Source organism: Cibotium barometz, chromosome 39 (assembly GCF_041138505.1).
Source record: "Cibotium barometz isolate CiBa-2024 chromosome 39, ASM4113850v1, whole genome shotgun sequence".
Taxonomy (NCBI): domain Eukaryota; kingdom Viridiplantae; phylum Streptophyta; class Polypodiopsida; order Cyatheales; family Cibotiaceae; genus Cibotium; species Cibotium barometz.
The window spans coordinates 48,593,868-48,608,365 of record NC_141084.1 but is presented as its reverse complement, the minus strand read 5'-3'; the positions used below and the strand labels follow the sequence as shown (position 1 = coordinate 48,608,365).

The window sequence follows — 14,498 nt, the reverse complement described above, 5'->3', positions numbered from 1 at the left end:
TAGATGCAGGGTTTTGTAGGAGGGAGTCGAGCTGAATTAAGCATTCCACCTGCCCATTTTGGCAATATATATGCAGGGATTCCTGTAGGGTCTTCTGTAAAGAAAAGTGCCATTCAAGTTGTGTCCCTTGTCACCACCATTTCCCTCCACATTCAATCGCACCATCCCTTGGCATTTAATGTATGTAAAATTCATATAGATCACCATACCTTGGCATTTAATGTATGCGCAATTCATATAGATCACCATGCCTTGGCTTAAAGTTTGATTCCAAACACATGAATTTTATTGCATGATGGACGCTTACGCAATCGTGGTTGTATCAAAGATTTGCTCCATAGGCTTTTCATTATTGTGTAAGACCAGGTTTGTGTTGGAGGCACTTTAATGACAGTAAATCGTCTTCGTATTTTTATAGGACCTGTTAATGACCAGGTGATGCTCTAGTGGTTAAGAGTGTATCGACTCTTTAAGAGCTTCCCAGGAGGGGGTTTTGACAAAATCTTAAAAGAGTTCTCTCTTGCTCTCACTTTTGGATCTTACAAAATGAAAATTGAGATTTTTTCAAATTCCTTTATATGGTCTTTTTTTAATTATTAGATAATTAGTAAACTTGAAAAAATAAAAAATAAAAACACATAATTGGACTCAATTTCCGAGATTGATTATAGTGTGAAAGGAGCTATTCATAGTCCAATTTTATCATCAAATCATCATTTCAAACTCCAATCTATGCACATTGGGCATAAATCAATGTCTTGAAGTCCTAACTTTTCTCTTCAAATTAGGGAAATTAAGACTAAAAAAGAGTGATGAGTTTGCATTAGAAACCTAGTTGCTAAGTTATCCAATTAATCTTCCATCTCAAAGAATTATCTGATTCGGAGTAAATTGTTGTTTAATTTTATAAGTTAATGGATTAAGCCAAGCTTAATTTGTGACCACAACTAGCAAAATCACTAAAGTAGGGGTCTCCCAAAGTCTGACCCCAGTGCTGTTGCATCCCGTCATTACCAACGTCTCCATGGTTGGGCTCCACCATCCTCCATGCAGTTCTACAACTGACTCCTCCCACGATCGACTGGGTTACCACCCTCCATACCTCTGCCCTCTAGCAAATAAGCTAGTATGTCGCATTATTTATTTATTTTTATTTTTCTTTCGCTACAGCGTTGTTTTTTAAATTTGTAGTATTATTTTATTAGTTTAATTATTTATTACTATTATTATTATTTTATTTATATTTGATTACTATTATTATTATTATTATTATTAAGCTAATTAAATATTAAAAATAGATAAGTAAATTTTTTTTTAAGGCATAAGAATTATATTAAAGAAAAAAAAACCCCAACAAAGGGGGGAAGGAAGAGTACAAAACAAATTACAATAAACGCATATGCACCAAACCTAACATAACCCTATCTACAACTCCTAATGAGGTGATTCAGGAGGAATTGATCTTGTTGTTGCTAAGGAGTTAAGGCTTTAGCCTTCCTTAAAATTTTGAAGAAGATGAAACCATTATATTGATGTCTTCTTCATAGCAAAAGCTCTTGTTTTCAGAATGCCTCCACTTCAGCCTGAGCTTGAAGAGCACCTCATCTGTCTCCCGTCTCTTTCTCAGCACCTGACTCTGCACATATAATGCCATTCTCAGATCGAGTGTTTGCATAGCCTCATTTTGATTAAAGACACCTATTTCTGTGAGCCCAGATATGCCATAGCACTTTAGATCTGAGAAGATTCCAAAAGAAAGAGGAACAACCAACAGAGTCACCTAATAAAAGTTGCTTCCAGCTCATAGGCTCATTCCATACTGGTTTCAGCCATTCTTGTAAAAGAGAAAGGCATGGTTTATTATCTGGACATTTAAAAAAAAAAAGTGAATGATGTGCTCAGGTGCACTCTGCCATCTAGGGCACAGAGGGTTGCCAGTGCCCAAAGAGTAAGGCCTTCACATTGGTCCAAATTCCTTGATGTAGTATCAATCATAGGAGACAAGCTTTTTTTGGTTCTATACACTGATGATGCCACAACGAGTCAAATTTAAAATACCATTGATGCCTGTCAAGTAGAACATTCCACCTCTTATTTAAATTAGTATGCAGAGCAGGCTTCAACCTTATAGATGGGATAGGAAGTAGCTGTTGCCCCCCTTCCCATTGGACAGCTTCCGGGGGGAGAAAGTGGTCACACGCCAGAAGCTGAAGTTCCTCTTCCCTCCACAGTGATGTTCTAGTCAAGATGAGATTCCAGTCTTGTATGTTGATCCTAAAGGTGTCTCTGGCTTCTTCTCAAGACATCCATCTGTGTTCCCTTTTAAGCCAGAGATTGCTCCAGATGTGGATACCTTTTCTTGCCAACTTTTGGGCTTGTCTAACCTGCTCCTGTAGTATCCCAGGCTGGGAAAGGGAGAGTACGCCACCAAATGGAGTCCAATCCCCTGAGCCCTGCAGAATATCGCCACTCTTTTCAGGATTTTATGGTAGGCACTAGGCCGGTTGGAATAGCAGTGGATCATGCTATCTTGTCCTTCACTCTCACATTTCAGTTCAGCACCGCTCCATTGGGACAGGTCTCCACACACACTCGTTATACCTTTACGAGGGAGACTGACACCGTGTACACAGATGAGATATACAGATGCTTATGTGCCGAGGAGCCGGGACGGCCATTAGATGAGCTCACTCAGATATTGATAGAGACGCTTCATGCTGCAGCATCAAAGGCATATCCCCATAGTCAGCCTACACGGAGACGATCTGGGAACATGCCCCAGAACAGTTGGTATGATGAGGAGTGCAGAGAGATGAGGATCAGATTACAAAGAGAGGTGCTCATGGGTGTTACCACTCACAGACAGTCACGGATTACCTTCCGGCACCTAGTGCGACGGAAGAAGAGGGCTTATCTTGCTCAGTTAGAGAGGGATTTGTATCAGTTATTTATGAGTAAGGACTCAAGCGAGGCATGGAGACTATTCCATGAGCATTCACCATCACCAGCCATTACCTCCACAGAGATTTGGGGTGAGTATGCAGCATCCCTGTACACAGCACCGAGCAGCCGCCCCTGCCAGACCCATCGGAGCCATGCCCAAAGACATGTGCTTTCTTTACTGCTGAGATGGTAAGGAAAGCTATTGACAGGATGAGTAACCGCTTCTGGGCTCGCTGCAGCCCCACCCCCCCCCTGCTCGAGCTGCCTTCGCCGTTCCCCACCTGCTCGCACCCCCCCTCCCCGCCCTCGTGACTTCGCCTCTCCCCGCCTGCTCGCACCCCCCCCTCCGCGCCCCTGTGCTTCTCGCGCCCCCCGCCCTCCCTTTCGCGCCCATCGCCCCCTGCCCGCCTACCCCCACCTCCTTCGCGCCCCCTGCTCCCCCCTTTCCTCCGCGTCCCGCCCCCCTGCCTGCCCCTGCCCCCACCCCCCCCCCTCGTTCCCCGCTGCCCCCCCCCCCTTTTTCTCCGCCTCTGCCTTCCGCCCTCCCCCTTTGTTTTGTCCGCCCCCCTCTGTCTTCCGCCCCTCCCCCTCTGTCTTCCACCCTTCCCCCTCTTCCCCTCCCCGCTCCGCTTTTTCGTGCAGCTTGGTTCTTGCAGGACCCTCCGTTTTTCGCTTCGCCCTTGACTCAGCTACCTATAGACTCTGATGGAGGTTCCTCCCGCCCCACCTCAGAGGGACTCTTCTGCAGCCCCCTTGCCCACCCATGAGGATACCCCCATCAAGCTTTCTCTTTCGCCAGAAGAGGAAGCGAGCCTCGCCGCAGAGGTGGAATGCCTCCAGGCACATTCCACCATCTGCCGTATAGTTGGCACTCGCCCCAGCAGAGGGGAGATTCGGGATCTTCTCCAGGCCCGCCTTCTTGCAGATGTGGGCAAGATCCTGGACGTTCAGTACTGGGCCGCGGACACTACCAGATTGAGTTCGAGACAGCCCAGAGCGTGGCCCAGGTCCTAGCCATGAGTCCCCTTGACATCAGGGGCGCTCGGGCCTTCTTCAAACCTTGGCAACATGGTTTCGACCCAGCAGCGGCCGAGCAGGGAGAGCGTATAGAAATATAGAAGCAAGAGCTAGAAACTGAAAACTAGAAATGAAATAAGAACAAGACTGAAAGACAAAGAGTTACCTTGAGATGAGTGTAGACAAGACACAAGCTGAATACTTCTTATGATGTGACACCCACAATATATAGGTGTGTAGTACAAGAGATAGTAGCCAAGCTGATATGTGGGACAAATAAGATGCCACATGGCAGACACACAAGACTCGAGACAAAAGTTTATACTAGACTAGGAAAAGAGTACACCTAGTGTGCACTTATTTCCAACACCCTCCTTAAGTGGACACTAGGAGGAAGACAGAAGACAAGACTGAAAGACAGACAAGACAAGACCAAGATAAAATGACTAAAGACTGAAAGACAGAAACATAAGACAAGATCCTAAGACACCCCTCCTCAAGTGATATCCTCATATGGGTCCACAAGGGTAGGGACAAGATGGAAATAAAACAAGACACAGTCAGATTGATAGACAAATAGACAGACAGACAAGACTAGATAGACAGAAGACTGACTATAGACAAACATATGGACCTTGAAGACATCCCCTCCTCAAGGGCAATCTCTGCCTCTTGGGTAGGGACAAGAGAGAGGTCCAAAAGCAGAATGAATAAGACACTAGAACCCCTTGACCTACATCATCGGTGGTCAAAGTGGTAGACAAGAAAGATGAAGTAATCAGAAAGCCCACTCCTCATCATATGAGGAATGAACAGCAAGATCTGCTGATGGAGATGCTGCAGCAACATGGGCTGAGGTAGATGCAGGGGCTGACGTAGAGGGTTTAGAGTAGCAGTCCTTCTCCCGGTGATTATCACGGCCACAAATGGTGCATGGATGAGCCTTGAAGCAGTCCTTCTCCGTATGATTAGTTTTGCCACAATGGGTGCAAGGCTTTCTTACCTTAGAACTTCCTTTCTTTGCTAAAAATGCAGTGTCAGTTACCTTTTGTTGTTGAGTTCTTTCCTCTTCTTGGAGAGCATTGATGATACCTTCAAGAGTAGGATTATTGTGATACTTGAAGGTAGTGACAAGAGTAGCATAGGTGTCAGGTAAGCTCTTGAGAAGCACAGCAATAGCAATATCTTCGGAGATGGGGGACTTCACTGATGCAAGCTGAACCATAAGACTGCGAAGATAATTGACATGAGAGGCTATAGTAGCTCCCTCCTGCATATGTAGATCAAAGAATGAGATCATAAGTGCAATCTTACAGTTTTTAGAGCGGGGTCCAAAAAGGGTATCCAAAGTGATCCATGCTTGAGAAGCAGAATGTATGTCGGAGATGTGATGAATGTAATCATCTCCAAGACCGAGCAAGATGATAGCATAGGCTTTGTCATTCTTGGCAGTGGGAACATAAGTGATAACTTGCTCAATGTCGGAATCTTCGGGAGTAGCATGGTGAACAACGTCCCAAAGACCTTCTTTCATAAGATGGCACTTGATTTTGATTTGCAAGTATGAAAGTTGGACCCATTGAATTTGTCGATAGACATGAGAGAATGAGTAGAAGAGGCCATGTGGGAAGGTCTTACCTCTTGCTAAGATGCAATGGCAGTGTCTATTCCCTTACAAGATTGCAGAAATGAATGAAAGAAGAGATTCATCTTCCTGGCAGAGGTCCAGTAGTCGATGCAAATAGCACTAAACCTTTGTTCAGATTTAGCCCAAAATAATGTCGATGTAGATAAATGGAGTGCAGCATGCAACAAATGTCACGAATAGCTTAAATCAGAAACAGATGCAGCCTGTCTTCAAGGAGTCGACCAATTGTAGAGGAGTTCTTTGGGCAGGAAGATGACGGGCAGAACTGAGCATCCAGAAATTTGATAATGGCAGGCTTTGATTAGTTGCTGGTCGGACAGCAGGAGAACAGGCCGGAGAGATTATGACGGGCTGTTGCTGAAGGATGGGGCAAACAGGAGCAGCCAGATTTAGGAACAATGATGGGCATATTCAGCAGGATATGACGACCAAAATGTGGGGCAGATTTGTAGCAAGAGATGGCGATCACAAATAGGAGAGATCGAGGCAGATTTTGGCGAGGAGAATGGTTCAGCACCAGGAGAAGTACATGGTGAAATGATGGCGGGCAACTTCAGGAAGATGATGGGCAGTAACTGTTGGCGAATCTGCCTCTGTTGGAGAAGATCAAAGGGAAGCTCTAGCTCCGCATGAAGGGGTTAAGGGAAGGGGAGCTCCATCATAGAGGAAGAGGGCAACTTCCTTTTCTGGCCGCCCTTATCCTCTAGGCTGAGCTAGGAGAAGGGCAAAGGAGGAGGAAACCTTGCTCTGATACCAATTATAGAAATATAGAAGCAAGAGCTAGAAACTGAAAACTAGAAATGAAATAAGAACAAGACTGAAAGACAAAGAGTTACCTTGAGATGAGTGTAGACAAGACACAAGCTGAATACTTCTTATGATGTGACACCCACAATATATAGGTGTGTAGTACAAGAGATAGTAGCCAAGCTGATATGTGGGACAAATAAGATGCCACATGGCAGACACACAAGACTCAAGACAAAAGTTTATACTAGACTAGGAAAAGAGTACACCTAGTGTGCACTTATTTCCAACAGAGCGCCTATTTCATGCCACAGTTTGCTTTCCTGGACTTCGCCGCGAGTACCTTCCGCTCCTTTCTAGGATAGGATCATTGGTGGGCTTGGTGCTTGAGACTGGCCCCACAGCAGCTTCAGTGGTCGCTAGAGCAACTGGCCTGCCTTCAGTCAGAGTTTTGGCTCCTGACATCTCCTCCCTTCCGAAGGTCATTCAGTTACCTAGGATAGAGGGGGGATGGATCGATCAGAGAGTGGAGTTTTCGGGGCTCCCGAACCAGTGTTTTATATGCAGGCAGGTCGGCCACCTGGCCAAGGCCTGCCCTCGCAGGAGACCCCGACCTTCACCGCAGCAGCAGACCACCGATGGCCCGCCCACAGATGCGGCTCGGCAGGCAACCTCCGGGACACCTGCTCAGCCCACAGAGACCTCGGATTGGCAGCCTGGACAAGGGCGCCGTAGAGGGAGACAGCCACAACAGCATGCCCAGAGACCGACGCAGCAGCAGTCACAGCCTCAGCATCACTGGGTTCCACTGAGGAACAGCTTTGCTCCCCTCCAGGAGGAGACCCCAATGCAGACTAAGGATCAGGAGATGCCAGCTCCCCCCCCTTCGCCCCCCACCCCCCCCCTCCCCCGTCCCCCCCTCCCGCCTTGCTTCCACCTTCGCCTCCTCCCGTTCCCGCTCCCGCTTTTTCAGCGGCTCCTTCCCCACCCCCTTCTCCCCCCCCTCCTCCCCCTCCGCTCGCCTCAGCTCCCCGGAAGGCACTCGCAGTACCCTAGCGCTCACCTGCAATCCGGCGGGCACTGAGCACCGACCTTGCTCGAGCACCGCAGAGGAGACCTACCATGCCGATTCGTGCTTCACGGATATCCTCTATCCGCCGCAGTCGGCTGAGTAGTCTCGACACTAGACAGCGCTCGGAGGCTTTCGACTACTCCTTCACACGCCTTTTTGCAGCGGAGGCCCCCCATGAGCCAGCACCCATCAGAGTTCATGTGGTGATACCTCTGGCCCGAGGGGAGGAGGCACTTGATTCAGCGGTGGCCTTCTCCTTCCCTCTGTGCAGCACTAGCGACCGGGACTGGACTCTGGATCTCGCTCTTAGTATTTTGAAGACTCAGGCAGTTGAGTTTTCTCACCATGTGAGCGATTTGGAGATGACAGACGTGATAGGCCGACTCTAGGAGTTGGCACATTTCTTTGATACCGGGAGTGCGGATGCCTCCGGGAATCGACATTTGGTGGTTCGCATAGTGGCAAACCTAGCACGAGACCCTGGCTATGTATGCATACATGAGGTTTCTCTCTCCAAGCGGGAGGCAGTCGCTATGGGACACAGCCACTGGCGCTTGGTCCGAGACTCTTGTAGCACACCGGGTGGGCAAATTCATAGCCGCTCGGATGGGGATTACTCTCCATCCAAGGCGCTTGGTCCGAGACTCTTGTAGCACACCGGGTGGGCAAATTCATAGCCGCTCGGATGGGGATTACTCTCCATCCAAGCCGCTTGCGAAGGCCCGCCGTATGGCTGAGACAGCCTCCACCTCAGCAGGTCATCCATGAGGATCATCTCATGGAATGTACAGGGCCTTGGCGGCGCACACTATGTACGTTATCGTGGTTGCTTGAGGCAGGAGCTTCAGAGATGCCTGGTTGGGGGCAGTATTGATATTCTGATGATGCACGAGCACCATTTGAGTGAGAGCAAGATTCGGATATATGGTTCGGTGATGCCTGGTAGATGGGACACATTTTGGTCTGCAGGTTTTGGCCCCTTGGGTGGGCAGGGAGGAGTATGTATGGTCATTGCGGATGTATGGCGGCAGGCCATTGTGGATCGCGGGGTCATTGTGCCTGGTAGAGCGCAATATGTTATTCTGAGGATGCATGATGAGCACTTTGGTGTGCTCAATGTCTATGCGCCCAACCATGCTAGTGCCAGAACAGAGTTCTGGACCCTTGTTACAGATGCATTGCCCGAGGCCGCACATTGGTGTGTCGGGGGTGACTTCAACATGCTTGAGGACTCGGCCGATAGGGTGGGAGGCAGTCGTGTTACAGTGCACGGCACGGAGCTTGCAGCTTGGGAGCGATTTTGTATGACACTACTGATCACTGATGCATGGCAGAATTAGGCTTTCTCCCGTTCTCAGGACAGTCTTAGTTTTTCTCGGTCGGATCGCCGGTAGGGAGGGACTAATCTATCACGGATTGGTCGCTTCTATGTGGGCGACAGGTTCGGGGAGCGTGGTGGCTCTGTTGGCATTCTCGCTGGCACCTCTTTTTCAGACCATGCGCCAGTTATTTTGACACTTGAGGAGAGGACACGGGAGACCAGCTTGCAGTTGAGGATCCCAGAGAGGATACTTACAGATCCCAGTCTTTCTGAGGACATTGAGAGGATATGGCATGATAGCCAGAGCTCTGACCTGGATGCAGCAGGCCAGTGTGCCCAGGGACTCATCGAGCTCAGCTCTTTTTTGCACGCTACAGCCTTGACACGGCTGGGAGAGACACGAGAGCGAGAGCGTCGCTTGAGACGTAGCCTTGCTTCGCTCCAGCGTCTTCAGGAGCAGCTGCCTACATGTGAGTGGGTGGTGTCCCAGCTGAGCCAGGCACGCCAGGAGGTTAGAGAGGCAGAGGAGCAGAGACACGAGTTCTACTATCATCGCCAGGTCTCTCAGTGGACGCAGCTTGGTGATAGAGTGACTGGGGAGTACCGGACCCAGCCATGCTCGAGCAGGAGTACGCCAGCTTAGGAGGCAGGACAGATCGTTAGCCACTGAGCCTGGGGAGATTAGAGCTATTGCCACTGAGTTCTATAGAGACCTGCTTTCAGCGGAGCCAGCCACGGCGGAGGCACGTGATGCTTGCAGACAGACTGTGTGGGCCCATGTGCAGAGGAGGGTCACAGATCGTATGCACACAGTTTTGGGTGAGCCCCTTTCAGAGGATGAGCTTGTTGAGGCTTTGAGGGCCCTTCTGCGTCATAGTTGCCCTGGGGAGGATGGATTGACGCCTGCCTTTTTTATGCGCTATTGGGACCTTTTGGGGCCAGGCCTCCGCAGGGGCTTTCAGTATGTTTTGGACACTGGGGTCCATTGGAGACCTAGAGACATTGCCTATGGGACTGTCCACAGGCGCAGCAGATTTGGCTGAGGATGCTGTATCATTTTGGCCCCCCTCTCTCCAGAGGCCATGTATATGTGGGGAGCCGCTGCTTGGTCGACTTCGTCAGGGCCTACTCTGGGATACGAGACGGAGCAGGACAGCCAGGCCATCAGATTCATTAGGGGCCAGCCTCGCCTTGTTCCTTCACCGAATTTCTCGTCCGCCGGCCGGCTGGACACAGGAGAGGGATTTACGATGGGAGCTCCTCAGCAGCCTCACCATATGGTTCACCTGGAGAGCCCGCTGTTTCATGGCCTTTGAGGGGAGACTGGAGCCACCAGCAGAGACTGTTCGGGCTATCTGGCAGGAGTTGATTCACACCCTGCGAGGACAGTCTGACTGCATCCGGGGCGACTCGGATCGAGTGATCTTGCGGCGCCAGGCCTTCCACACCACCTGGCGCAGTGGCCCTTTCTATACTCTACACGCGGGTACCCCCCGCTGGCACTACAGGCCCCCTGTTTGGATTTTCCCCCCTCCTATTGTATGATATAGCCTCTCAGTTATTTGTACTTTTTTGCACCTAGGGAGAGTCTCCCTAGCTGCCTTGATTGGATCTCTGCTCTGCCTTCTTATGAGCAGGAGATGGTTTTGTAGCCCAGCGGGCGTTTTTTTATAACTAATGAAAGGATCTTTTCTTGGGAAAAAAAAAAGCTATTGACAGGACGAGGACTGGGAGAGCATATGATCATGATGGTTTGGTAGCAGAGCACTTTATTCATGCCAGAGATATGCTTGCAGAGCTTATTGCTATGATGTTTAATCGAGCCATGTGTGAGGGTTTTCATGAGACTTGGAATATGTCCACGATTGTGCCTATCTTCAAGTCAGGGGATCCCATGCTTCCTGGGAATTATTGTACCATCATGATTGGTCACACATTGGCTAGATTATATGCATCTATTCTTGAGCAGGAGTTGAGCAGATGGGCAGAGAGAGAGGGCATACGTGCATCAGGGTAGGCAGGGTTCAGGAGAGGTTTCTCCACTCTTGACCATATCTTGACACTCAGAGCTATTATTGAGGAGGGCAGATTATATGGCAGGAGGATTTATTGTTGCTTTGTGGATTTCCGCAAAGCTTTTGACACGGTACCGAGAGCGAGACTGATGCGCAGACTACAAGAGATGGGAGTGCCCACAGAGCTGATTTGGGGAATCATGGCTTTATACAGGACAGTTGTGGGGCAGGTACGTACTACTCAGGGTATATCTGAGATGGTTCACTCCACTATTGGGGTGAAACAGGGCTGCCTCCTTTCTCCCACCTTATTTGGGATGTATGTGGATGAGGTTTCGGACTATGTAGAGCGGGAGGGTGACAGAGAAGCACAGCTAGCAGGGACATCGATTCCGATGTTATTGTATGCTGATGATATTGTGCTGACCTCGGATTCTCCAAGGGGGATGCAGCGTCATTTGGATGCATTGCACACGTTTGCACAGGATAGTGGATTGTCTGTTAACCTTGGTAAAACCAAGGTGATGGTGTTTAACACCACAGCACAGTGGGTTAGGAGGTCAGTACCCACCTTTACATATGGTCAGGAGACAATGGAGTATACAGATGCATATACTTACCTTGGTGTGGTTTTTAGTGGCCCACTATTTTCCTTGAGAGCAGCGGAGACCAGATTGACCAGAGCTTATGCAGCATTGGGGAGACTAGAGAGGATGTGTTCGCAAGTTCAGTTTCAGGAACCTCAAACAAAGCTCTGGCTCTTTGACACTTTGGTCACTTCAGCCATGCTGTATGGAGTGGAGATATGGGGACCCTCAGTGGATCACCACAGCCAAGCTGGTAGCACTGATGGATGGAGACGTATGGAGAGGCCCTTGGTTTCTATAATTTCCCGGATGATTAGGGCCAAGGCCTCCGTACCACATGATATTATCCGTGCAGAGATGGCTGCCCCCCCATTGGTAGTAGAGGCACTCACTCGATCAGTCTCCTTTATACATAGCACTTGGGCTCTCCCTAGAGATAGATATGCTCGCTTAGCCCTGGAGTCTTCACGACAGTTGGCATCACAGGGAGGGATCATGTTGGTATGCACAGGTTCCAACTGCATGGCTTTAGTATGTACAGGCTACCTCCATTTCAGTACTCCCTGGATGCACCCTCCCTCTCTCTCACACGGGCAGAGATTACCAGACTTATATCAGGCAGGACTTGACTCAGCTGGACACTAGGAGGACATGGATACAGCCGACACACGAGCTTGGTACGAAGATGGCTTTCTATAGAGATCATCTTCTCCAGCTCACGGAGGATGGGTTTGTGATTAGACCCAGCTACATGGATACTCATCTTTCTCATGGGGTACGGTGTGCTATTGGTCAGATGCGCACATCCTCACACCAGCTAGAGATTGAGACTGGCAGATTCAGAGGAGTACCAGCTGAGGCCGGGATTTGTCAGCTGTGCCAGATGGAGCCAGAGACAGAGTTACATTACATATGTCACTGTCCAGTATATTATGAGATACAAGGCCGTTTTCACTGCCTGTTTAGAGAGGGTTTCGGACCACTTTCTAGAGTCATGAGATACCAGGATCAGAGATGCCTCGGATTATACTTGCTGGAGCTGCGTAGACATAGAGAGGGTCTTTTGAGAGGGAGGGGATCAGAGAGGGAGAGACACCTACAGAGGCAGATTACAAACTTCTTTCGACCAGAGATTGAGCAGTCAGGCCAGCAGGCATTGCAACTAGCCCCAGAGTATAGCCGCACCAGAGGTACACTGATTGATCGGGCTATAGAGCTGGGGCGGTCCAGGCGCACCAAGATGAGAGGCCCATCTCGACACAGACGGAGACTACAACAGAGGATCAGGACCATACTAGCACGGCATAGTCAGAGTACTCACCATGGAGGACATTGAGGATATCCGCCATCGACCGATGAGAGACATCTTTGGATAGTGATGTGTATGATGCTTACCTTTGTTGCTGAATTTTTCCTCCCAGTTGTTATCCATTAGGAGCTCCTAGTACCGTACTTTTCCTCATAGTTGTTTCAGTTTCAGTTAGTTGTTTAGTTGTTTTTAGCTTTTCTTACACAGACATTGTATCAGATCCACCAATTGTTGTAACCTTTTTGGTCTCATAGGTCATTTTGGCCTTCTGAAGACGTTAATATATCATTTCATTTTATTTCATTTCTCTCTCTACTCTCTCTATATCTGCGTTTTGCATCAGATGGTTTCCAGGAGTATTTAGGGCTGAAAGAAAGACTCCTAGAGCTTCCGCGTGTTACATTGGTGTCAGAGCATCAGGCTCAGCAAAGCTAAACACTGATTCAGTCCCATATGATGGTGTACAAGTCCAAGGTACAGGAAAGTACACGGATACGAAGCCCAAGGCAAGGAACAGAGAAGCGGGAAGAACTCCCAGGAGGTTTGTTGGTGGTGTTCCACAAAGCCAAAGGGGATGGCAGTCCTGTGAGCCAGATAGGTTCCCGGGCAACGGTCCCAAGGGAGGTTTAGCCTCCAAGGGTGATGTGAGAATGCCAGACCCATTTCTCAGGAATGAAGACCAAGACAGTGTTCAGAGTCAGGGCAGGAATGGACTGTGGACTAGATGGAAACAGATGCATAGATCTTAGTCTGTGTGACAGAGTAGTTTGGAGACTGGGCCGGGCTTTCAGAGAAAAGGGTTGCCAGGGATGGATGGATGACAGAGGGACTCCGGGAATAGAATGGGATGATGACAATCATCCAAGAACAGGTTGGAATCCCGTCATCAAGTTTAGCAGAGGGGGATGTCATGTGCATGATCAATGCCATGGACAATCCTCTGGTGCTGATCTAGAAGAGGCAGCCAGATAAAGACTTTGAAGAACCAGAAGTGGAGCAAGAAGTGCTGTTTGGTGGTATTGGAGCATGGCAAGGAAAGATGCGCTGTCGGCTGAAGCTGAACCAGGGAAAAGGGACAGTCGGCTGCTTACAAAAGGTGGGCGGCTGGCCAAACAGAGGGCAGCGTTGAAATTTATGGATAAAAGGGGGCAAGACTGCTGGCCAACCAGCAGTCAGCCGGTTCCCCCAAGCATGCCAAAGGCCTATAAATAGGCCAAGATGCTCATAGTTCTAGCATTCAACCCTCTAGGGGTTTGGGTCAGTAGGAGTCCCATAGGGGGACAGAATTTTGGGTGTTATCACCTTTTTATGAAGGCAGCCTAAGACTGTAGCAAAGTACCCTTTTTGTACTATATGAAATATAGTGAAATTCCAGCACCTCTCTCTCTCTCTACTCTCTCTATATCTGCGTTTTGCATCAAATGGTTTGCAGGAGTATTTAGGGCTGAAAGAAAGACTCCCAGAGCTTTCGCATGTTACATTGGTATCAGAGCATCAGGCTCAGCAAAGCTAAACACTGATTCAATCCCATATGATGGTGTACAGGTCCAAGGTACAGGAAAGTACACGGATACGAAGCCCAAGGCAAGGAACACATAAGCGGGAAGAACTCCCAGAAGGTTTGTTGGTGGTGTTCCACAAAGCCAAAGGGGATGGCAGTCCTGTGAGCCAGATAGGTTCCTGGGCAACAGTCCCAAGGGAGGTTTAGCCTCCAAGGGTGATGTGAGAATGCCAGACTCATTTCTCAGGAATGAAGACCAAGACAGTGTTCAAAGTCAGGGCAGGAATGGATTGTGGTCCGTGGACTAGATGGAAACAGATACATAGATCTTAGTCTAT

At 49.0% G+C, this 14,498-nt stretch overlaps 1 long non-coding RNA gene across 1 annotated transcript in view; it reads right to left on the bottom strand.

Moving 5' to 3' along the window:
- Positions 1 to 1,168: 1,168 nt before the first annotated feature.
- The window catches only part of LOC147616187 (uncharacterized), a 42,792-nt gene continuing 29,462 nt past the window's right edge, over positions 1,169 to 14,498 (bottom strand). The window contains exon 3 of the long non-coding RNA XR_015262692.1: positions 1,169 to 1,636. This is a non-coding gene — a long non-coding RNA (uncharacterized LOC147616187). The remainder of the gene's footprint in view (positions 1,637 to 14,498) is intronic.